We start from the raw sequence: 26,518 nt of genomic DNA, 5'->3' as shown, positions 1-26,518 counted from the left end.
CCATAATTTGCAAATAAATTCTTTCCAAATCAGACAATGTGATTGTCTGGATTTGTTTCTGTTACAGAAGCATTAGTTATTTTGTTGTGAAGAAACTTATTTCCCAGCAGCAATGCCTGAACCAGCCAAGCCAGCGCCTAAGAAGGGCTGCAAGAAAACTGTAACAAGTATCATTTCATAAAGGGTTAACTCTGTTCAGTTTTGAGAAAACTATTTTCTGAGGCAGGTTTCCTAGCATATTGTGTACTGTAATTAAGTTTGTGATAAGCATTCACTGCTAGGTGATAAGAAGGACTCAATTGTTTTCTTGTGTGTACTTGTTATCTGCGGTGGCCTGTCCAAGGGCTTTGTCTAAATGTGTGATGGGGGATTTTATGCTTCCCCCCCTGGGAGTGCCCTGTGTGCATGTAACCTAAATAAAAAGCAGGCTGGGCATCCCAGTCCTCAGTTCTTGGTTGTCCCTCAATCGCAGCGTTGACTCGTTTTTGTGGGCAGAAGGGTATCCTAGCTGTACTACAGCTAAGGGGGATTATTCTACATTTGCGAGACTCATATAGAATACTATGGAAAGCAGTTTCTCCCCTCTTCAGCAATAGGAATCCAGGCTACTAAGCGGTCCATCTCTCAGCGAGACTAAGGGTAACCGTAACATTTGGCGGCAGCGGTGGGATTTTTCCTGGATTTCCTAGGAGAGGTACAGAACGGATGGAGAGCGCTTACGAAAAATTGAAGCGTACAACCCTAAAGGATTTACTTGAAAGCAGAGGGGGGTACGCCAGCAACCGGCCGAGGAGAGAGCTGATCGCAGAATTGACCGAACGGGATCAGAGCTTCACAATGGCGGAAACACCGACCACGATTAGTGACGAAAAAACCAGGATTGTTCGGGAGAGGCTCTCACTGTACGGGCCGAACCCCTCCATGGAATTGGTACAGCAGTTGATGGCGGAAGCGGACAAGGATATACGAGAGACTCGAGCCCACGAACTCAACCTAGCGAACGCACACCGCAATGCTGAAGCCCCGCAGGTAATCATCCCTGTCGAAAATGCTGGGAGGCCCAAGATACCCTATGCGGCATTTCGACCCTTCCTAGAGAGCGAGACAGGGATTGATGAATATTTGGTGGACTTCGAAAGGCAATGTGCCCTGCACCAGATTCCCAACAGGGAGTGGCCCACGATATTGTCTGGGAAACTATCCGGGCGAGCCCTGGAAGCCTTTCGTACTCTGGGTGCTGAGGAAGTGACACAGTATGAGCTAGTTAAGGAGACACTGTTGCGACGGTACGCAGTAACTCCGGACGCGTATCGCCGACAGTTTCGGGGCACGAAAAAGAAGCCTAACGATACCCATATGGAATGGGCGCACCGAATGCGGAGAACGGCAAATCACTGGATGAGCGGAAGTAAAGCGGTGACTGGTGAGGAAATGTTACAATTGTTTCTCTTAGAACATTTTTATAATGGCATGGAACAGCAAGGGAAGGAATGGCTGCGAGACAGGCGACCTTCTACCTTAGAAGAAGCAGCCAAATTGGCCGATGAACATTATGACTCCCGTCTTCACGAACCCAGAGAGGTTTACCGTGCACCCCCTCGTGCTGAATTCCGAGCCCCGGTGCCCGCAGGGCCCGCCCGACACTCAGGACCACCCAATAACAGCTCTGAGCGTCCCAGACCGACTTGCCACCGATGCAAGCAACCAGGGCATTTCATGGCTAGCTGCCCCCTTAATACGCACCAGACACCCAGGAATTACAATTACCCCTCTGGGGCATATCGTCCGGCCCGGACCCTCTGTGTTAACCAAGAGGCCCCTATGGAGGAATATTTGGGGCCGCTTCACGAGGCGTACCCTGTATATGCTGCCTCAGATAACCGCCAGCACCATCGGCAGAAGGTATGGCTCGAGGGGCGATCTACCGAGGGATTGAGAGACACAGGGGCTACTATCACGCTGGTACAGAGTCATTTGGTGCCGGAGCACAAGCGATCTGGACAGACTGTGGCCGTTAGAGTGGCGGGGGGGGGATGTGTACAAAATTCCAACAGCTAAAGTGCATCTTGATTGGGGAGCGGGAAAGGGGGCTGTGAACGTGGGCATAATGGATAATTTACCTGCCGAAGTACTACTGGGCAATGATTTGGGCCCCATGACTTCTGCCTATGCTCCAGTATGCAACAACGAGGCGGACCCAGTGACTACACGGGCCCAAGCCCGGACGGAGCGAGAACTCTCACCAGTGCGGGAGACACAGGTAAGACCTACCCCGACATTGCCTGACATGTTAGGCCCCATACCCTGGGACACCCCAGATGCTTTCGAGACAGAGTCTAAGACTGACCCGACCTTACAAAAGTACCGGGAACGAGCAGAGACCGGAGGGGGCGGGGCAGATAATGAAATATTCTTATGGGAAAAAGGGAAACTATACCGCTGGACAGAGAAAAGGGGACAGCGTAGGCGACAGCTGGTAGTGCCCCACAAATACCGTCAAGAAATCCTCAAGATAGGCCATGACATCCCCTTAGCAGGCCACCTAGCTGTAACCCGTACCCTACACCGCATTACTCACACGTTCTTTTGGCCAGGGGTACACGCCGACGTTAGAACTTACTGTAACACCTGCGATGTGTGTCAACGAGTAGGAAGGCGAGGCGATCACCCTAAAGCCCATCTAGTAAATATGCCCATTGTAGAGGAACCCTTCAGCCGGGTTGCTATTGACCTAGTGGGACCACTGGCTACCCCTAGTCCCTCCGGTAAGCGCTACATTCTTACCGTAGTGGACTACGCTACCAGGTACCCAGAGGCTGTCGCCCTATCCAACATACAAGCGGATACGGTAGCGAATGCACTAGTACAGGTGTTCTCCCGGGTAGGATTTCCAAAAGAAATCCTATCCGACCGAGGCACCCAATTTACGGCTGAATTGACCCAACAACTCTGGCAGGTTTGCAAAATTAAGTCCCTCCTGAGCTCCCCATACCACCCCCAGACGAACGGGCTGTGTGAGAGGTTCAATGGGACCCTCAAGCAAATGCTCAAGACGTTCACTCAGGAATACCGAGACTGGGAACGCTTCCTGCCGCACCTCCTTTTTGCTTATCGGGAGGTGCCCCAGGAAACGACAGGGTTCTCTCCCTTCGAGTTGCTCTACGGAAGAAAGGTACGGGGACCCCTAAACCTGATCCGGGAGCACTGGGAGGGAGAGATGGAGACTGACGGTGTCCCCATTGTGCCATACGTGCTGGAACTCAGGGACCGAATGGAGCAATTAGCCAAATCCGTGCGGGCTAATCTCCAGTCGGCCCAGAGAAGACAGAAAGTATGGTACGATCGGGGGGCCCGAAAGAGAATCTTTACCATAGGACAAAAGGTGTTAGTACTTAAGCCGGTGAAGACAGACAAATTGCAGGCGTCCTGGCAGGGCCCCTACCAGATCGTAGAGAAAAGGGGAGACACCACTTATGTGATAGCTAGCTGCCACGACAACAATCTTAGAAAGACATTCCATGTAAACATGCTCAAGGAATATTTTGAGCGACCAGAGAACGTGACGGCCATATGTTGTTCCCCTCAGGAAGGCCCCGACAGTCTACCCATTCCAGACCTATTAGAAAAGAGTCTCCCCACAGGTATAGTGGCTCAGGTTCAGATAGGAGACCGACTTAGCCCCACTGAAAGGGAGCAGCTCAACCAACTCCTACAGTCCAAACACCTCACCTTCTCCCCGAAGCCAGGGTACACTACTTTAACCACCCACCAGGTAGATACTCCGGGACAAGCTCCCTTGCGCCAGGCTCCGTACCGAATCCCCGAAGCAGTTAGGATAGGAATGAAGAAGGAGATCGATGAGATGCTCCAACTCGGGGTAATTGAGCCCTCCGATAGTCCCTGGGCCTCCCCAGTTGTCTTGGTGCCCAAGAAAGATGGGACCACCCGGTTCTGCGTAGACTATCGGAGGCTCAATGAAAAGACCGTGACGGACGCTTACCCTATGCCCAGGGTAGACGAGCTACTCGATCGTATAGCCAGGGGAAATTACCTGACCACTATTGACCTCTGCAAAGGTTACTGGCAGATTCCCCTGGCCCCGGAGGCTATCCCCAAGTCGGCATTCGTCACCCCATTCGGCTTATATCAGTTTAGGGTAATGCCGTTTGGGATGAAGAATGCCCCAGCTACATTCCAGCGCTTGGTGGATAGGCTCCTGGATGGCTTCCAGAGTTTTGCTTGCGCCTACCTGGACGACATAGCGATCCACAGTGAGTCATGGGAGGACCACTTAGCTCACATAGGAATGGTTCTGGATCAGATCCGGGCTGCTGGCCTGACTCTGAAGCCAGAAAAATGCCACTTTGGGATGGCCGAGGTACAGTACCTGGGTCACCGGGTGGGGTGTGGAAAGCAGCGACCAGAGCCGGCCAAGATAGAAGCTGTCGCCAATTGGCCCACCCCCATCACTAAGACTCAGGTCCTAGCCTTCCTGGGCACGGCAGGGTACTATAGACGGTTCGTACCAGACTACAGCACACTTGCCAAACCCCTGACTGACTTGACCAAGAAGAACTTACCTCGACAGGTCCTGTGGTCTCCCCACTGTGAAACGGCTTTCCAGGCTCTCAAAAATGCTCTAATTAACGCTCCTGTCTTGGCGGCTCCAGCCCTTAACAAACGTTTTATCGTCCACACAGATGCTTCCATGTTCGGGCTGGGAGCCGTCCTCAGCCAAGTAGGCGAAGATGGAGGGGAGCATCCAGTTGCCTACATCAGCCGGAAGCTCCTGCCCCGCGAAGTCAGCTATGCAGCGGTCGAAAAGGAGTGTTTGGCTTTGGTGTGGGCATTAAAGAAATTGACTCCCTATTTATATGGGCAGGAGTTCACTCTGGTCACCGACCATAACCCGTTGGTGTGGCTGAACCGGGTCTCTGGAGATAATGGCAGGCTATTACGTTGGAGTTTATCGTTGCAACCCTTCAATTTCACCATTACTTACAGACCTGGGAAACAGAATGGCAACGCCGACGGGTTGTCCAGACAAACCGACCTCAGCCCCGCATAACCAGCGGTCTGGACAGCCTTAGTCTGCCCCGAAAAGGGGTCAGACCGTGTCTGCCAGAGTGTTCCACAGAAAGGGAGCACTGTTACAGAAGCATTAGTTATTTTGTTGTGAAGAAACTTATTTCCCAGCAGCAATGCCTGAACCAGCCAAGCCAGCGCCTAAGAAGGGCTCCAAGAAAACTGTAACAAGTATCATTTCATAAAGGGTTAACTCTGTTCAGTTTTGAGAAAACTATTTTCTGAGGCAGGTTTCCTAGCATATTGTGTACTGTAATTAAGTTTGTGATAAGCATTCACTGCTAGGTGATAAGAAGGACTCAATTGTTTTCTTGTGTGTACTTGTTATCTGCGGTGGCCTGTCCAAGGGCTTTGTCTAAATGTGTGATGGGGGATTTTATGCTTCCCCCCCTGGGAGTGCCCTGTGTGCATGTAACCTAAATAAAAAGCAGGCTGGGCATCCCAGTCCTCAGTTCTTGGTTGTCCCTCAATCGCAGCGTTGACTCGTTTTTGTGGGCAGAAGGGTATCCTAGCTGTACTACAGCTAAGGGGGATTATTCTACATTTGCGAGACTCATATAGAATACTATGGAAAGCAGTTTCTCCCCTCTTCAGCAATAGGAATCCAGGCTACTAAGCGGTCCATCTCTCAGCGAGACTAAGGGTAACCGTAACAGTTTCCATATTTTGTCTTTCATAGTTGAGGTATACCTATGATGAAAATGACAGGCCTCTCTCATCTTCTTAAGTGGGAGAACTTGCACAATTGGTGGCTGACTAAATACTTTTTTGCCCCAATATATATATATATATATATATATATATATATATATAAAATAGATACAATGAAGTGTCTGCTTATTCTCCATATGTCTTATGCATAGATAATCCAATGGAGGCACTAGATAATGTATAGGAAGATTGGATTGCAATTAAATATTACACTTTGATTGTATCTGAGAAAAACATATGAAGTGTTGTTATCTTAAAGACGGCTATGTAAACTGACTTATACCAATACTTATAAACTAAAATGTAGGTAACTATAATGGAGTAAATGGTCAAAGTTCCTATGTAGGTATAAATGAAGAATCCTTATACAATTTAATTGACCAGCGGCTAGCTTACAAGTCTTGCGTTAGGGTAAAAAAAGCAGCATTAAGAGGTCCTAACGCTGCTTTTTTACGCCCGCTGCTATTACGAGTCTTGCAGGTTTAGTGTCACCGCACACTTCTTTGGCCTTACCGCAAAACAACTTACGTAAACTTTGTAAAGTCTTTTTTCTATGGGACTTCCATAGCGCTGATATTATGAGTCTGTCCTGGGAGGCCGAAAAGTGAGCGGTACACCCTACCCTGTCAAGAGTCCTAACGCATTCTAAAGTCAGTAGTTAAAAGTTTTATGGTACAATGCCGTAACATAAAACTCATAACTAAAGTGCTAAAATGTACACTAACACCCATAAACTACCCATTAACCCCTAAACCGAGGCCCTCCCGCATCGCAAACACTATAATAAATTTTGTAACCCCTAATCTGCCGCTCCGGACACCGTCGCCACCTACATTATATGTATGAACCCCTAATCTGCTGACCCCAACATCGCCAACACCTACATTATATTTATTAACCCCTAATCTGCCGCCCCCAATGTTGCCGCCACCTACCTACACTTATTAACCCCTAATCTGCTGACCCAACTATAATAAACATATTAACCCCTAAACCGATGCACTCCCGCCTCGCAAACATTAGTTACATTTTTATTAACCCCTAATCTGCCGGCCCTAACATCGCCACCACCTACCTACATTTATTAGCACCTAATCTGCCGTCCCTAACGTCGCCACCACTATATTAAAGTTATTAACCCCTAAACCTAACACCCCCTAACTTAAATATAATTTAAATAAATCTAAATAAATATTACTATCATTAACTAAATTATTCCTATTTAAACTAAATACTTACCTGTAAAATAAACCCTAAGCTAGCTACAATATAACTAATAGTTACATTGTAGCCATCTTAGGATTTATTTTTATTTTACAGGCAAGTTTGTATTTATTTTAACTAGGTAGAATAGTTACTAAATAGTTATTAACTATTTAATAACTACCTAGCTAAAATAAATACTAATTTACCTGTAAAATAAAACCTAACCTAAGTTACACTAACACCTAACACTACACTACAATTAAATAAATTCCCTACATTAAATACAATTAAATAAATTAAATTAGCTAAAGTACAAAAACCTCCCCACTAAATTACAGAAAATAATAAACAAATTACAGATATTTAAACTAATTACACCTAATCTAATAGCCCTATTAAAATAAAAAAGCCCCCCCAAAATAAAAAAAACCCTAGCCTAAACTAAACTACCAATAGCCCTTAAAAGGGCCTTTTGCAGGGCATTGCCCCAAAGTAATCAGCTCTTTTACCTGTAAAAAAAAAATACAAACAACCCCCCAACAGTAAAACCTACCACCCACACAACCCACCCCCCAAATAAAATACTAGCTAAAAAAACCTAAGCTCCCCATTGCCCTGAAAAGGTCATTTGGATGGGCATTGCCCTTAAAAAGGCAGTTAGCTCTATTGCAGCCCAAAGTCCCTAACCTAAAAATAAAACCCACCCAATACACCCTTAAAATAAAACCTAACACTAAACCCTTGAAGATCGACTTACCGGGAGACGTCTTCATCCAAGCTGGGCGAAGTGGTCCTCTAGATGGGCAGAAGTCTTCATCCAAGCTGGGCAGAAGTTGTCCTCCAGATGGGCGGAAGTCTTCATCCAGACGGCATCTTCTATCTTCATCCATCCGGCGCGGAGCGGGTCCATCTTCAAGACATCCGACGCGGAGCATTCTCTTCATTCGACGACTAAAACAGAATGAAGGTTCCTTTAAGTGACGTCATCCAAGATCGTGTCCCTTAGATTCCGATTGGCTGATAGAATTCTATCTGAATTAAGGTAGAAAAAATCCTATTGGCTGAATAGATTAAATCTATGATTGATGATGGAATAGATAAGGGATACATAGATATCAAAGCAGCAGATTTTCTATGTGTACAACATCCAAAGACACCAGCTTTTCATGTTTTTCCTAAGGTCCATAAAACCCATGATGATATTTGAGGGAGACCAATTGTATCTGGCATAGACTCAGTACTTGAACCTATGTCTGAGTGGGTAGATAGCATCTTGCAGCCTATGGTTGCCAAGCTGTGGAGCTACCTTAGAGACACTACACACCTAAATTTATTTAAGGATTTTATTTGGCAGGAAGACTACAGCTGGGTAACCATAGATGTTGTGTCCCTCTATTCCTCTATTCCCCATGTTTGGGGTCTTAGTGCAATTTATTTTTTTCTTACCCATGCCATCCATTTTGAACCTGATCAAGTAATTTTTTTTATTGACATTGTACAGTATTTACTTGAGCACAATTTCTTCGAGTTTGAAGGTAATTTCTATCTCCAGAGATGTGGGACTGCAATGGAGCAAAATTTGCACCATTGTACGCCAACCTTTTTATGGGCTGGTAGGAAGCATCCCACACCTTTGGAGATAGAAATCCTTATAGGTCATCTGTCATTTTTTATAGAAGGTTCATTGATGACCTTATCCTTTTCTGGAGGGGGTCTAAATCAGAAGCCATTTCTTTTCTTGAGTTTTTAAACTCCAATGAAATGGGAATTAAAGTTACTATGGAATGGCAAAAAAGTACCATAGATTATCTTGACATAACCCTCATGACAACTACTACTCCAAATAAGTTTGACACCAAAACCTATAGAAAACCCATAGCCAAGAACAGTCTGTTGCACTCCACCAGTAGTCATCCAAAAAAACATTTTGAGAGCAATAGCAAAAGGACAGTTTATCCGTATGAAAAGGAACTGCTCAAGAGAAACTGACTACAGGGAGGAGTGTGAAAAACTAAGTAAACCGCTTTCTGAAAGAGGCTATGGTAAGAGGACTATTACTAATGCTTTGAGGGAAGTAGACAGTATCCCTAGAGATAGATTACTTGCTAACTCTGATAAGAGAGAAATAAACAGCAAGTTTGCAAGAAATAAAGACTCACCTAAAGTCACCTTTGTAACAAGCTATAGTGATCAGTATCATAACATCTGTAATATAATTAAAAAGCATGTTCCCATCCTGCTAGCAGATAAGCTAAAAGATACTGTAGATAAAGGATGCAGATTCTCCTACAGGCGCAGTGTAACACTAGGCAATATACTTTCTCCTACTGTATTGCCCAAACCAAGGGCTACTAGTAGCTGGTTGACCCACAAAGGTACATTTAAATGTGGCAGTACTAGGTACAAGGCCTGCGACTATATACATCCTTTTACTCATTTTGAATCCTTTGTTACAGGAGAAAAGTGCGAAACTTCCCAATGCATCAATTGCAGTATGGGATATGTCATTTATCTTATCTCATGTGTAGTTTGTAGGCTTCAATATGTGGACCTTACAACTAGAGAGGTAAGGTCCCGTATACGGGAGCACCTTAGTAATATCAATTGTAAGAAAGAGTGCTCAGCATTAGCCACCCACTTTATCCATCATTATAATCAATCAGTGTAGTCTTTGAGATGGCAGGCAATTGAATTAGTATATCGCCCTAAGAGAGGAGGTGACAGAGTTAAGGAACTATATCGGAGACAAACATTTTGGATTTTTAAATTAAATACCAGATTCCCTAAGGGATTTAATTCCTCTTACGATATCATGAATCATTGGGAAAGATAATAGGGGTAAGGATGTAATCTATATATGGAACATAGTCTCTTATGCACCTGGTCAATTAAATTGTTTGAGGATTCTTCATTTATACCTACATAAATTTATACCTTCTTTGACCATTTACTCCATTATAGTTACCTACATTTTAGTTTATAAGCATTGGTATAAGTCAGTTTACATAGCCGTCTTTAAGATAACAACACTCCATATGTTTCTCTCAGATACAATCAAAGTGTAATATTTAACTGCAATCCAATCTTCCTATACATTATCTAGGGCCTCCATTGGATTATCTATGCATTAGACATATGGAGAATAAGCAGACACGTGTATAACACGCCATTATTCATTGTATCTATATATATATATATATATATATATATATATATATATATATATATATATATATATATATATATATATATATATATATATATAAAATGTATTATTCAAACCGGTGCATTGTATAGAACAAAATATGTGGCAAGGTCTCTCCTATAAGTGGTTAATTTTGTTGTTTCCAGTTTATTGTATACACGCATACTGTCTCCTCCCTTTAAAAGTTTTTCCATATAACTTGTCTCTGCTATATTTGCCGTCTGTATCGCAATATAATTTCTAGTGTTTACATTTTACTATGTATTAACTATATAATCATATTAAATTATAAGGTACAAAGCAAACACTTTAGTATAGATTACACTTTGCTGTTTGTAGACATGGTTTTCTATAGAGACCAGTACTTAACGAGTTAACACTAGTATTCTTTGTATCCGAGTCACTAATTCAGGTGTTTTCTATTATTATGTGCACTGAAATAGACCAACCAGCACAGACCTAGGTTACTGTGAATACGGGGTAACCCGAAACGCGTCCTAAGCCGGGATGTGTGCTGCTCGTTTTCATTAGGGATTTTAACTTTTTGTATGTTGACTAGCCCATGCTGGTATTTGTATCAATAAAGTGTGTATGAGTGAGCCGTTCTGGATTTCACCTTTTTTGCTTTCATACTCCACAGACTGTTCCATTGGGCTCTCATAACACCTGTCGAGTCTCTGACCCCCTACCCGGATATGCCTTAACCACAACAACACTATTCAGTCGAATCTGTACACGGAGGAGGAACTACAACAAACTGGTAAGCGCTTCTGTGCAGGTTACCTGAAAGATGGAAATTGTTTCCAGGTTGTGTTTGCAAGCATAGGTTATGTGCCAGTATACTCCATACCTGTGATTTCCTGTGCTGTGTTGAGTGCATCGCCTTGATTGAGGCTACCACTAAGGAAAGACTAGTCACGGCTTGTGCCGAAAGCTTATTTGCTGTTTGTTATAAATATAAACTTCAGACTAAGGGGGATATTTATTAAAGGTCTGGCAGACTTGATCCGACAGTATGGATCAGGTCCGCCAGATCTCGCTGAATGCGGAGAGCAATAAGCTCTCCGTATTCTTGTGAGCTGCTGGTGCAACGCCGCCCCTTGCAGATTCGTGGCCAATCGGCTGCCAGCAGGGAGGTGTCAATCAACCCGATCGTACTCGATCGGGTTGATTTTCGGCAATGTGTGTCCGCCTGCTCAGAACAGGCGGACAGGGTTAGGAAGCAGCTTTCTTTAGACTGCTGCTTCATAACTGCTGTTTCTGGCGAGCCTATATGGAAAAAGAGCAAACAACCATAGCCCAATACTGTGTAGACAGAGACAGCAGGAATAAGGTAAATGATTGCGCTTACAAGATTCTGAGCACCTCTAGGTGCAGTAAAAGCAGGCTGGGATCTCACAGCCTCCCAGCTCACTGCACTCCACGGGTTGCTGGACACCAAGGAAGAATAAAGTGAGATCCAAAAGATACCCAGAATGGTATTGTGATAAACTCCACCAAAAACAGCAAGTGTATGTATAAAAACTAACTTTGTTAAAAGCGACGCTGTTCTCAGCCTCTGCAGGGGCTGTTTTCGCTCCTTGGTACATGGAGCTCAATGAGTTTGATCGGCTAAAAACCTCTTCATGACAGGATTCTGGAAATGGCTAAGCAGTGAAGGGGTTAGTATTTGTATTTATATTTTTTTTCTCAGCCTTTTTTTTATTTTAAACTAGTGATAAAAATGAGATGAGTAGATGTTGAACTTTAGCAATACAATCCAAGTAACACACTGTCACTTACTATGTAGCTATTGGTGTCCAAATAACACATTTTCAAAACAAACTTTCAAAAATTTCCTTTTAAGTTCCCCTTGAAAAAAAACAATGAAGCAGTAATCAAGAAAATATACATACACTAAATATAGTTTGTGATCTAAATTTTTTTGTTTAAAATGCTTTTATATTGTGTAATTAGAATCATATATTAGAACTTTATGTAATACATTAGTGTCAAATTTGCCTTAAATTGGAGGTGGGTTGTGGTGGTCATCATACCGGTCATATAATATATAGTTTCTGCTAAGACAATTCAGTAGTAATTCTATATTCAGAAGGTATCTGTGAGCTTTATTTTGAGACTCTATAAAGACTTTAATTGCTAACCCTATTTACATGTTGTGGGTTCTTTTAACAGAGAATAGTCAAAGGACTGATATAAAGCCACCTAGAGCAGGGCTCAATGTTATTGCTACACTTGCCCTGAGCCATAAAACGGTCAGTAAAGTCAAAATGAAACTTTCACAAGTTAGATAAACTACACCATTTTAAACAACTTTCCAAGTTTTTCCTATTATCAAAAAATTTTTGCTGAAGAAAAGGCTCAAGGGCAGCAATGCACTACTGGAGTCTAACTGAACAATCTAGTGAGCCAATGAAAAGAGGTGTATATATGTGCAGCCACCAATCGGCTGCTAGCTCCCAGCCATGCTGCTCCTGAGCCTACACATTTATTTATTGTAAAGGAAACAAGTCAACTTTGATAAAGGATTTAACTTGTATAGTTATTTAAAACTTTATGACATGCTTTGTCTGAGTGATGAAGATTTTCTATTTACTTTACTGTCCCTTTATCCTCCCCACTCACAGTGCTGTCAATTAGTTATACAAATATTTCATATAAGTGACAAACCATTATATTCAAGATGGAGGAGAGCTCCTGAGTTCTAATACAAAATTGAAGGTTGCCTCCCTTTCTTACCATCTACTGTTCTTGACGTAGTCTGTTTGCAACAAGTGTAGTGGAAAACTGCACCACAATATTTGGATCAGCTCAGTGCCAGTTGCACTTCTCAGGAATAGGGCCATTTAGATCATATTGAATGGTCTCCCTTAAGATCCAAATCCTGCACATAATGGGAAAACCTTCAGGATAAGATAAAGATAACTGGTAATATACTATTTGAAAACAGCTAAAAAAGAAAAGAAGGCGAGTCGGGGCCATAGGTTCAAAGATTAAAACATAGCATTTATTGCCATACAATCTGTATGAAAAGTAAAATTACATTCCATAGGTAAAATCAAAGAGAGCTAGGACAGCAGCAGTCCTATCTCTCTTTGATTTTACCTATGGAATGTAATTTTACTTTTCATACAGATTGTATGGCAATAAATGCTACATTTTAATCTTTGAACCTGTGGCCCCGACTCGCCTTCTTTTCTTTTTTGTCTGTTTTTGGATACTTTTGCAGACATACAGGAGGTCTGCAGGCGGTTTGCGGGGAGCGCCATATTAGGCTGCTGTGTACTGAGCGGATTCTATTGGTCACACCTGGTGGTGACGTCAAGGCAAGGGGAGGAGATACCCGAAGAAGCAAACAGACCGGGACCGGGACTTGTGTGTATGGAGTTACAGAAGAAGACCGGTGGAAGAGGTACTGTATGGCTATACTGGGGTAACTGTTTGGATTTCACAGCATCTCTTTTGCAGTTATATGCTGATTATGCCTGTAATATCACACTCTGCTTGAGCGCTATAGTAGAGAGTGTTTGGGAAGAGGAATATACTATTTGGCCAGATTTCTGTTCTCACTACGGTTGTGCATTTATTTGGAATTCTGCATTTGTTAGTGAAATGAATGCCAAAATTGTCTTCAATCCGTGTTATTTGGCTCATTTAAGATTTTTTAGAGTACTTTTATTATTATTATTATCAGGTATTTGTAGAGCGCCAATTGATTCCTCACAATTTTTCTGTAATATATCTGATGCTGAAAATGAGTCGAATGACCAGGGCCGCCACTAGAAATTTTGGGGCCCCCAACTTAACCATTGATCAGGCCCCCCCCCGCTTTGACATGTGCAATTTTTGACAAAGTGATTAAAACGTATTCAAACTCGGAAATGTTATTAAGGTAGTAACACACAAACACACAGACACACTCGTACACTGAAACACACACTCACATATAAGGAATCGCATATAGACACTCTAGCAGACGCGCAAGGAAACACACAAACACACTCAGACACAGACACCCAAACAGACACTCAGCACTTGTTAACATTGACCTGACAAGTAATGAGGTAGACTACAGTTTTGTCAAAAAAAGGAGAGTTACAAAACAAAATATGGAGTTCTGATTATCTTTTTGTCAAGGAAGATGCCAACTAAATAATGAAAACAGCATGCAGTGGCTGAAAGGAAGGGCCCTGCCTAAACAATAATTGAAAGGTTAAATGGTAGATTGGTGACTTCCGGAAAGGTCTCCTTAGTCTCAAAATCTGTAGAAAGATATGAATAATCAGTAGTAAGTTCAAAATGTCCTAAAAAGGAACAGACAATAGACACACACACACAAACTCAAACTTGCCCATACACCCAAGGAAACACTGACAGACAGCCTCAGAACAGAACAGCCTCAAAACAAAGACATACACACACACACAGAGACACACAAAGACATACACACACAGAGACAACCACATAAAACACACAAAGACATACATACACGCACCCTCACTGAGACATCTATAGAAAACACACAAAGACATACACACACTCTCACAGAGACACCCATAGAAAATGCACAGACATACACACAGCCTCACAGAGACACCTACAGAAAACACACAGACATACGCATACACCCTCACAGAGACATTCACAGAAAACGGACATCCAGAGAAAATACACAGACATAGAAAGATGTGAATAATCAGTAGTAAGGTCAAAATGTCCTAAAAAGGAACAGATAATAGACAAACACACAAACTCAAACACAAACTTGCCCATACACCCAAGGAAACACCGACAGACAGCCTCAGAAAACACACAAAGAAATACACACACACACACACATAGACACACACAGAAACCACACAAAGACATACACACAAGGACAACCACATAAAACACACAGTCATACATACACACACCCTTACTGAGACATCCATAGAAAACACACAAAGACATAAACACACTCTCACAGAGACACCCACAGAAAATGCACAGACATACACACAGCCTCACAGAGACACCTACAGAAAACACACAGACATACGCATACACCCTCACAGAGACATTCACAGAAAACGGACATCCAGAGAAAATACACAGACATAGAAAGATGTGAATAATCATCCATAGAAAACACACAAAGACATAAACACACTCTCACAGAGACACCCACAGAAAACACAGACATACACATACACCCACACAGAGACATCCACAGAAAACGGACATCAAGAGAAAATACACAGACATACATACACACACCCTCACAGAGACACCCATAGAAAAAGCACAAAGACATACGTACACACCCTCGCAGACATCCACAGAAAATGCACAAAGACATACATACCCACCCTCACAGAAAAAAAATACATACACACTCATAGAGACACAAACAAAATCAAGATCCAATTCAACAGTGTGTGAGATGCATGATAAAAAAAAATGCAGAAATTAAGAGATCACTTTTTAAAGAATCATATTTGTAAATGTGCAAAGAAAAATAATTCTGTGAATTAAAAAATTGTACATTAATGATCTGGGTAGATGGCTAGATGAAGAAAAGTACTTTTGAAAGGTTGACATAGTTTTGTACCCCCCCCCCCCCCATTTTCCCCAATTAAGAGCACCACTTCAAATATGGTATACAAATGTTCTCATCTGTACTTATGGATTTTGATAATGCTGTTCTCGATATAGTCTTGGTGGAACTATAAGCTGTGGTACTCAGTCTCATAAAATTAGATCCGGTTAAATGCAGGATTTAGGATTGTTTTTATGTATTTCAAAATTAAGTTAGCTGTAGTGTAAACTGAACAGTGTTAAGTTAGCCTGTCTAATTTCAAACACTGAGCAATCTTAGTCTGAGAGTATAAAATTTTATGCAGATGTTAAAATCTTAGATAAAATGCCTCCTTGCATCTGGAAAGTCCTTGCATAAAGGGGCAGTAAACTGGAATGTAATTTAAAAAAAAATATATATTAATTAAAAAAAAATCTGCCAAAAGGGCACCTACCATTTGTGTATTGAGGAGGAAACATTTCTGCATGGATTTAAATATAGAATTTCTACAGCATTGTCAGATAATCATAAATACACTGCTGCATATAGCTAAAAAATGTGTTTGTATGGACCACTGGCCCCACCATACAACTACTACCACACTAAAGTTACAATCTGAAATTGCACAAAGAATTAAAAACCATTTACTAAGTAAGTCCTACCTCCTCTGCAAATGAAAGTGATCTGCCGTCTGACTCAGGCACACACTGTACAAACCAAGTTCCAAGTCTGTCTCACATAGTGTATAGTGCTTTAGTGAACACTCATAAATCCTCTCAAATGCTAATGCTTTACTCCTTGTAATAACATTTCCCATGCTCAATAGCACTCTGCTGTAGTACCTTTTTTAAAATTAAGTTGTTCTTGCCTCATGGGCCCCTGACAGGAGTCACCCCTGTCACCCCTTGATGGCGGCCCTGCGTATGACACACACTGTGGCCATTTAGAATAAATGCACAACCTTAATTAACCCTGTTGGATGTATCTGGCAGGGGCGGACTGGGACGGGGGGCAATTGCCCATTTGCCCCCCAGGCTGCCCTAAATCATGTTAAAATCAGCCACTGCTTTTTTTTTTTTTTTTTTTTTTATTTATTGTAATTTTAATAGCGGCCAGCAGGGAGAGCAGCTGTACACACATAAGGAGCAGTGAAGCAGACTTTCTTTCTCTATGGCACTGGCAGGCCATGTGCTGAGGGGGAAGGGCTTTCCCTAGTCAAACAGAGCACAGTCTCAATGAATGGAGAGGGAAAGGCTGCTTACATCAGTGTGAGCTGCTAGAATCATGTGTGGCCACCTCTATTAACTGATATAGCTGAGATTCCCCTGGGCAGCTTCCAGCCACAACTAAACAGTAAGTACATAAATAAGACATTTCAGTTTATGTTGTATAAATATCTGGGTGTCCTACATAGGAAAATAATAAAACGTTTTTTTTAACATTCACAGCAGCAGTATTTGTCACCTATGCATTGTTTTACTGTGTGATGTTTTTTTAACTGTAGGTAACAGTCCCTTGCTAGGCTGCACATTTATATACAATTCTACAATAGGAGTGTATGTGTACCCCAGGGCTAGTGAGCATGACTGCATGGAAATATGGAAGCATACTATCTTTTAAAAGCATTTTGTGTTAGTGTTAAAGGGACAGTAAACATTCAGAATAATGTTATATAATTCTGCATGCGGTACAGAATTATATAACATTAGACTTGACCTGCAGGAGCTGCAGGAAACTAGAGGTGAGACCCCAACTAACATCTTTCATAAGCTACTACACCTTTCATTTAAATGCTATCTATCTATCAAAATATCATAAACTTAAATTTATTTCCAGGGGCTTCAGAGTGAAAAATATCTTCACTTTGGGGAGCAACAATATAGAGTTTTGCAGGAGGTGGTGTGGTATATTGAGCAAATGCTCACGTGACCTCATGCTTCTTGTTATAGAGGAGGTCTCAAGATTAAAATTAACTCTCAGGAAATAAATTAAATTGGTTAAAGCATCATTACTGACTGTCTTGACCTCTGACTCCACTACTGACTGGCTAACGAAACTTAAAACACAAGTAGATAAATATAAGCACGATCTACTGGCCTTTAAAAATAAAAAATTCACCACTGTCGAGAACGACTACAGGGATAAGAGAGTTTATAATTGGCTATTTGGAAGAGACAATAACCCGTGGGTGGGTCGTAAGAAACCTTTTAATAAAACTAGATGCATTAACTTTTCCACTGTAGACAGCAGTGGGGGGGACTCTTCTGACGGTGATGGACAGACAGTGGTTCAGGCTCCCACACAGGGTGGGGTGAGCACTAGATCTGCACAGAAGCCCCCTTTAGCCCAGGGTCCTGGATACAGACGCCTCAGGAGGGGGAGGGACAAAAAGAAAGAACATACCGAAAAAGAACAAACCATAATTTACAACTTAAGCTCACGCCCACTGACCACTGACGAGTTGAAAGTACTCAATAGGGGCCTTACATTCGTCCCAAACCTAGGTGTGATTTATTTGACCTATATGTTGACATGGGGAGATTTCAGAGACGGTTGAAGTTAAAATAATTATTTAAAGATAAGGGGGATTACACCTCTAAACCCTTTAAGCCCTTGAGCGCCTTTTCAACCCCCCAATACCCACACATCCATCAAAATGTTCCATCATATCTGCAAATCATCCCTCACCGATTTACACAAAGTTATTCCCCCTAGTAGAGATAACTTGAGCAAGAAAGAGATATAGTGATCAGGCCCGCGGACAAGGCGGGGTGCCACAGTTATAATGGATTATACCGAATATAAAAGTGAGGCATTAAAACAACTGCAGGATGAAAATATTTACCTTAAATTAATGACTAATCCCACTAGGGTTTTCAAAAACAAATTGATGATGTTTTGAATTTGGCTTACCTAGCACATGTGATTGATGATGACACTTTTGGGTACCTGATGGTGGACCATCCAGTCTGCCCTATTTTGTACCTTTTACCCAAAATTCACAAATCTCTGGAGAACCCCCCTGGCAGGCCCATTGTATCAGCCAGAGGTCTCTCTTACAGCCCCTAGCGGAATTTATTGATTTCTATCTACAGCCAGTGGTACAAAACACCTTATCATATTTGAAAGACTCATCAATTTGTTGAAAACCATGGACATACAATATGACGACATCTTAGTAACCATGGATGTGGTGAGTTTGTACACAGTTATACCTCACACACATGGTATTGAAATGGTTAGACAAATATTATGTGATAATGCTCACAATACTGGATCACCAGTAGAATTTTTGTTAAAACTAATGGCATTCTGTCTGGAGAAGAATTTTTTTTTTGTTTTGAAAATGATGATTATCTGCAGTCCATGGGAACAGCGATGGGGTCGAATATGGCCCCATCCTAGGCCAATATCTATATGGCAATGTATGAACAACAAAATATTTTCTCCAGGCAGGACTCCATTAAATTCTATCGTCGCTACATAGACAACGTCTTTTTTATTTAGAGTGGCTCCTCTGAGGCCCTGATGGAATAGGCCAATGTCCTAAACAGCCTTGAGTCTACCATTAGATTTAAAATGGAATACAATACAGATAAAGTCCATTTTCTAGATCTAGAAATGTTTAAGGTTGACACCCCACAGGAATACAGATTGCACACCACATTTTTTCAGAAAGCCACTGACAAGAATTCCATTCTTCATTATAGTAGCTTTCATCCCAGGTTTCAAAAAGATATGGTCAGTTCCTCACAGCTCCTGCGGGTCGTCCGCAATAACACTGCCAACTCCCGTAAGAACACACAATTAAGTGAGATGGCTCAGAGATTCCTACGGAGGGGGTACCCAATGTCCCTGATTGATCAACAATGTCTGAAGGCCAGTGAGTGGACACAAGACAAACTCACGACAAGGAAAACACCTGAATAAACGTCTCAACGGCTGAACTTTGTGACCACCTACACTCCAGGCTCAGAATCTGTGGCTAACACCATTAAGAAAAACTGGCTGGTGATCTCGAAGGATACCAGCCTTCCTTTCTTTGTTTCTCCGGTTCCACGAATGGTGTATAAGAGAGCAAACAACTTGAGGGATCTCTTGGTTTTAAATGACCCAACACACTGCTATGAGAAAGAAATGTGGTTACATAAAGGCAAACCAGGGTGCTTTCGATGTGGAAATTGCATTTTCCTTTCCTGCAGACTATGTAGGTCTGCTCTTAATTTAAGTTTTTATTTATTTTAACTAGATAGACTAGTTAGTAAATAGTTATTTACTATTTAATAACTACCTAGTTAAAATAAAGACAATTTTACCTGTAAAATAAAACCTAACCTAAATTACACTAACACCTAACACTACACTATAATTAAATTAATTCCCTAAATTAAATACAATTAAATACAATTAAATTAAATTATATAAAGTACAAAAAAAACACACTAAATTACAGAAAATAATAAACAAATTACAAGATTTTTAAACTAATTACACCTAATCTAATCCCCCTAACAAAATAAAAAGCCCCGCCAAAATAAAAAAAGGCCTAACTACCTAGTTACCTGTGAAATAAAACCTAACCTGCCTTACACTAAAACCTAACATTACAAAAGAAAATAAACACTAAAATTACTAAAAATAACTAAATTACATAAAAAAACAAACACTAAATTACAAAAAATAAGAAACAAATTATCAAAAATAAAAAAGAATTACACCTAATCTAATAGCTCTATCATAATAAAAAGCCCCCCCCCCCAAAATAAAAAAAACCCCTAGCCTACAATAAATTACCAATGGCCATAAAAAGGACCTTTTGTGGGGCATTGCCCCAAAGAAATCAGCTCTTTTACCTGTAAAAAAAATACAAGCACCCCCCAACAGTAAAACCCACCACCCAACCAACCCCCCCCAAATAAAAGAACCTATCTAAAATAACCTAAGCTCCCCATTGCCCTGAAAAGGGCATTTGTATGGGCATTGCCCTTTAAAGGGCATTTAGCGCTTTTATCTGCCCAGACCCCAATCTAAAAATAAAACCCACCCAAAAAACCCTTAAATAAACCTAGCAATAACCTCCGATGATCCACTTACAGTTATTGAAGTCCTGCTTGAAGGATCCATCCAGCTGGCAAGAAGTCTTCTTCCAGGCAGCCTCTTCCATCTTCCTCCATTCGGAGAAGTCCTCATTCAGACGGCAAGAAGTCTTCATCCAGACGGCATCTTCTATCTTCATCCATCTGGTGCGGAGCGGGTCCATCCTGAAGACATCCAGCGCGCAGCATCCTCTTCATACGGTCTCCGCTGTAAAATAGAACTTCAATGCAAGTGATGTCATCCAAGATGGCTTCCCTTGCATTCCTATTGGCTGAAAGATGTCAATCAGCCAATAGGATTAGAGCTGCTAAAATCCTATTGACTTTTCCAATCAGCCAATAGGATGAGAGCTCAATCCTATTGGCTGATTGGAACAGCCAATAGGATTTTAGCAGCTCTAATCTTATTGGTTTTTACTGCGGCGACCGTATGAAGAGGATGCTCCACGCCAGATGTCTTCAGGATGGACCCGCTCCACGCTGAATGTCTTTAGGATGGACCCGCTCTGCGCCGGATGGATGAAGATAGAAGATGCCGTCTGGATGAAGACTTCTCCGGATGGATGAAGATGGAAATGGCCGCCCGGATGAAGTCCACAAGCGGGACTTCAATAACTGTAAGTGGACCGTCGGGGGTTAGTGTTAGGTTTATTTAAGTTTTTTTTGGGTGGGTTTTATTTTTAGATTAGGGTCTGGGCAGGTGAAAGAGCTAAATGCCCTTTTAAGGGCAATGCCCATACAAATGCCCTTTTTAGGACAATGGGAAGCTTAGGTTTTTTTATTTGGGGGGTTGGTTGGTTGGGTGGTGGGCTTTACTGTTGGGGGGGTGTTTGTATTTTTTTTTTACAGGCAAAAGAGCTGATTTCTTTGGTGCAATGCCCCACAAAAGGCCCTTTTAAGGGCCATTGGTAGTTTATTGTAGGCTAGGGTTTTTTTTTTTATTTTGGGGGGCTTTTTTATTTTGATAGGGTTATTAGATTAGGTGAAATTCTTTTTTATTTTTGATAATTTGTTTCTTATTTTTCGTAATTTAGTGTTTGTTTTTTTGTAATTTAGTTTATTTTATTTTTTTTGGTAATTAGATACTTTTTGTAATTTTTAGAGTAGTGTTAGGATTTTTTAATGTGTAGTTTAGTTTAATTTAATTGGTAATTAGTTTAATTTTAGTTTAATAATTATAATAGTTTAATTTTTAGTTTAAAATTAATTTATTTAATTTGACAGGTAAATTTTAATTTAATTTAAGATAGGGAAATTGTACTTTTAATATAAAGTTTTTTAATATAAGGTTTAGGGGTTAACAGAGGTTAACAGTTTATTTTAGTATATCTCATTGTGGGGGGCTCGCTGTTTAGGGGTTAATAGGTTTATTATAGTATATTTCGTTGTGGGGGGCTTTCGGTTTAGGGGTTAATAGTTTATTTTAGTATATCTCGTTGTGGGGGGCTTGCGGTTTAGAGATTAATAGGTTTATTATAGCGGCCGTGTGGGCGGATGGCAGATTATGGGTTAATAATATTTAAATAGTATTTGGAGGGCAGCGGTTTAGGGGTTAATAACTTTATTGTAGTGGCGACGATGTTGGGGAGCGGCGGAATAGGGGTTAATACATTTTAATAGTGGCGGCGATGTCCGGAGTGGCAGATTAGGGGTTAATAACTTTAATATAGTGTTTGCGATGCGGGAGGGCCTCAGTTTAGGGGTTTATCTCATAACTTGCAATATTTGCAAGATGCAATATGTTGGGTTAACCTCTAGGTTTTTAAAGGGTGGGATCAGGGAGCACCTTCTGTCCCTGGAGGCTGAGATACCAAAAACACCAGTTGCAAAACATTTTGCACAATCTGTTGCTTTCAGCTTCCAGGGAATAGAATGTGTCACTCTGGGTCTAAGAGGAGGAGACAGATTTGCAGCTTTAAGCAAACGTGAGATCTATTGGATCCACACTTTAAAAACAGGACAACCTTTTGGCATTAACAAAATTACGCCTAGATTTAGAGTTTTGTCGGTAAAGACCCGCGGTGCTAACGCTGCTTTTTTTTCCAGCGCACGCTGGTATTTAGAGTTGTCTGAATGGCTGCGTTAGCCTCAGAAAAGGGAACGTTGAGCATAATTTAGCTCCACTTCAACTCTCAATACCAGCATTGCCTACGGTAGCGGTAAGCTGGAAAAACGTGCTCATGCACGATATCCCCATAGGAAACAATGGGGCTGAGCTGGCTGAAAAAAAAACTAACACCTGCAAAAAAGCAGCGTTCAGCTCCTAACGCAGCCCCATTTTTTCCTATGGGGAAACACTCTCTAAGTCTACACCTAACACCCTAACATGAACCCCGAGTCTAAACACCCCTAACCTTACACTTATGAAGCGCATGTGCCCATGCGCGAAACGCGTTAGATGGAGCTCACCTAGCCTTCAGAAGCCTGTTCTGCAATAAACTCCATTATTGACCTTTGGACTCAGCTTCCTTTTTTCCTCATTTCGCTTACACTTATTAACCCCTAATCTGCCGCCCCGCTATCGCTGACACCTGTATTTTATTATTAACCCCTAATCTGCAGCTCCGGACACCGCCGCCACCTACATTATAGCTATGAACCCTTAATCTACTGCCCCTAACATCGCCGACACCTATATTATATTTATTACCCCCTAATCTGCCCCCCCCCAACGTCGCTGCCACCTACCTACACTTATTAACCCCTAATCTGCCCTCCCTAACATCGCCGCCACCTACCTACAATTATTAACCCCTAAACTCCCGCCCCCAACGTCGCCGCTACTATAATAAATTTATTAACCCCTAATCTGCCCTCCCTAACATCACCGCCACCTACCTACAATTATTAACCCCTAAACTCCCGCCCCCAACGTCGCCACTACTATAATAAATTTATTAACCCCTAAACCTAAGTCTAACCCTAACCCTAACACCCCCCTAAGTTAAATATAATTTAAATTAATCTAAATAAATGTACTATAATTAAATAAATGTTTCCTATTTAAAACTAAATACTTACCTATAAAATAAACCCTAATATAACTACAATATAACTATTAGTTACATTGTAGCTATTTTAGGATTTATATTTATTTTACAGGCAACTTTGTATTTATTTTAACTAGGTACAATAGCTATTAAATAGTTAATAACTATTTAATAGCTACCTAGTTAAAATAATTACAAAATTACTAGTAAAATAAATCCTAACCTAAGTTACAAATACACTTAACACTACACTATCAATAAATTAATTAAATAAATTAACTACAATTAGCTAAACTAAAATACAATTAAATAAACTAATCTATAATACAAAAAAAAACAACACTAAATTACAGAAAATAATTTGTTTTTACAAGTTTAAACTAATTACACCTAATCTAAGCCCCCTAATAAAATAAAAAAGCCCCCCAAAATAATAAAATGCCCTACCCTATTCTAAATTAAAAAGTAATCAGCTCTTTTACCAGCCCTTAAAAGGGCCTTTTGCGGGGCATTGCCCCAAAGTAATCAGCTCTTTTACCTGTAAATAAAAATACAATACCCCCCCAACATTAAAACCCACCACCCACATACCCCTACTCTAACCCATCCAAACCCCCTTAAATAAACCGAACACTAACCCCCTGAAGATCTCCCTACCTTGAGTCGTCTTCACTCAGCCGAGCCGAATTCTTCATCCAAGCGGAGCAAGAAGATGTCCTCCATCCGGTAGAAGTCTTAGAAACATAGATATTGACGGCAGATAAGAGCCATAGGCCCAGCAAGTCTGCCCGACCTTACCTAACAGTATAAACTTATCTAGTTCATAGGATAGCCTTATGCTTGTCCCATGCATTTTTAAAGTCCCCCACAGTGTTTGTTGCTACTACCTCTTGAGGAAGTTTATTCCATAAATCAATCACTCTTTCTATAAAGAAGTGCTTCCTAAAATTACTCCTGAATCTACTACCCTTTAGCTTGAGCTCATGACCCCTTGTTCTTGAATTTTCCATTTTATGTAAAATACCCACAGCCTCAGTTTTACTAAACCCTTTAATGTACTTGAAAGTTGCTATCATATCACCTCTTTCCCTTCTCTCCTCTAAGCTATACATATTTAGGTCATTGAGCCTATCCTGGTAAGTTTTATTTTTTAGACCATGTACCATTTTGGTAGCCCTTCTTTGCACAGATTCAAGTTTGTTAATATCCTTCTGAAGCTATGGCCTCCAGAACTGCACACAATACTCAAGATGAGGCCTAACTAATGATCTATAAAGTGGCATAAGAACCTTACTATTTCTGCTGCAAATACCTCTACCAATACATCCAAGCATTCTGCTAGCCTTACTCGCTGCATTACTACATTGTTTACTAAGTTTTAAATCATCTGAAATAATAATTCCCAAGTCCTGTTCCTCATCTGTAACAGTCAGTAAAGTGTCATTGAGTCTGTAATTAACATTTGGATTTTTCTTCCCTAAATGCATTATTTTACACTTTGTTGTGTTAAACTTTAGATCCCAGTCGTTTGTCCAATCCTCCAATTGTTGTATATCACTTCTCATTTTGTCTACCCCCCTGGAACATCCACTCTGTTGCAAATTTTTGTATCATCTGCAAAGAGACAAACTTTCCCCTGTAGCCCTTTGCTGATATCGCAGATAAATATGTTAAACAAAACAGGCCCCAGAACTGACCCCTGAGGAACACCACTAGTAACTGCCCCCTCTGCTGAATGAACTCCATTTACTAAGACACTTTGTTTTCTGTCCTTAAGCCAGCATTCCACCCAGTTCACAATTTTTGAATCTAGACCAAGGAGATATAGTTTGTGAATAAGTTTATTGTGTGGGATGGTGTCAAATGCTTTGCTGAAATCTAGATATGCTACATCAACTGCTCCACCCTTGTCTAATACTTTTGTTACATAATCAAAGAAGTCAATTAGGGGGGGCGGAGCCAACTTCTGAAGGAACTAGACGTGTGTGTGAGGAGCTCCTGGATATGACACAATATAACTAAAATAAATGGTGCTTATGTGCATTTAAAATTGACTTTTATTAGAGAAAAGAAGTACAGGTGGTGTCTAGCCCAGATCAGAGGGTGTTTGTGAAGTGATTACATAGTTGTTCTTGGGGCATCGCAGGCGGGAGAGCCCACATCATATGGTGGCCATTGTTTCATTTTTGGGACCTCGAGGCACATCACTACCCTACTTGTAGAATACTGAGTTGCTCTGAGCCTGTTGAGCCTCGCCTAGCTATGGAGAACCCGGCTGCTATCTTCCGTGAGCTAACGGCTCACTTTGAGAGGAACTTCCTGGACAGGATTGACAGGATTTTGGCTGCATTGCAGCAGAGTACTACTCCACCATGTGACGCAGTGTCTACCACGGGGAAGCCGGACAAGGAAGAAGACGTTGTGGAAGCCATACGCCAGCACGATTTGCAGTCCCCTCCTCTGCAATCATTGCAGTCTGCATGTGAGCCTGAGCCAAGGGAGGAACCTAATGTGAGGCGAGTGCCACAGGAGAAATCATTCATAGCCCCTACAAGAGCCTTACAGCAAGGGAGATCGAGACGGCGTGGCGCCAGGGGCGAAATCGTTACCCTATGGTATGTGAGGCGGGGGTGCACGGATGGGGCGGCTGCGCCTGTTGGCGCCG

The sequence above is a fragment of the Bombina bombina genome, chromosome 4, assembly GCF_027579735.1.
Source record: "Bombina bombina isolate aBomBom1 chromosome 4, aBomBom1.pri, whole genome shotgun sequence".
Lineage (NCBI taxonomy): Eukaryota > Metazoa > Chordata > Amphibia > Anura > Bombinatoridae > Bombina > Bombina bombina.
This window is presented reverse-complemented; position numbering follows the sequence as displayed.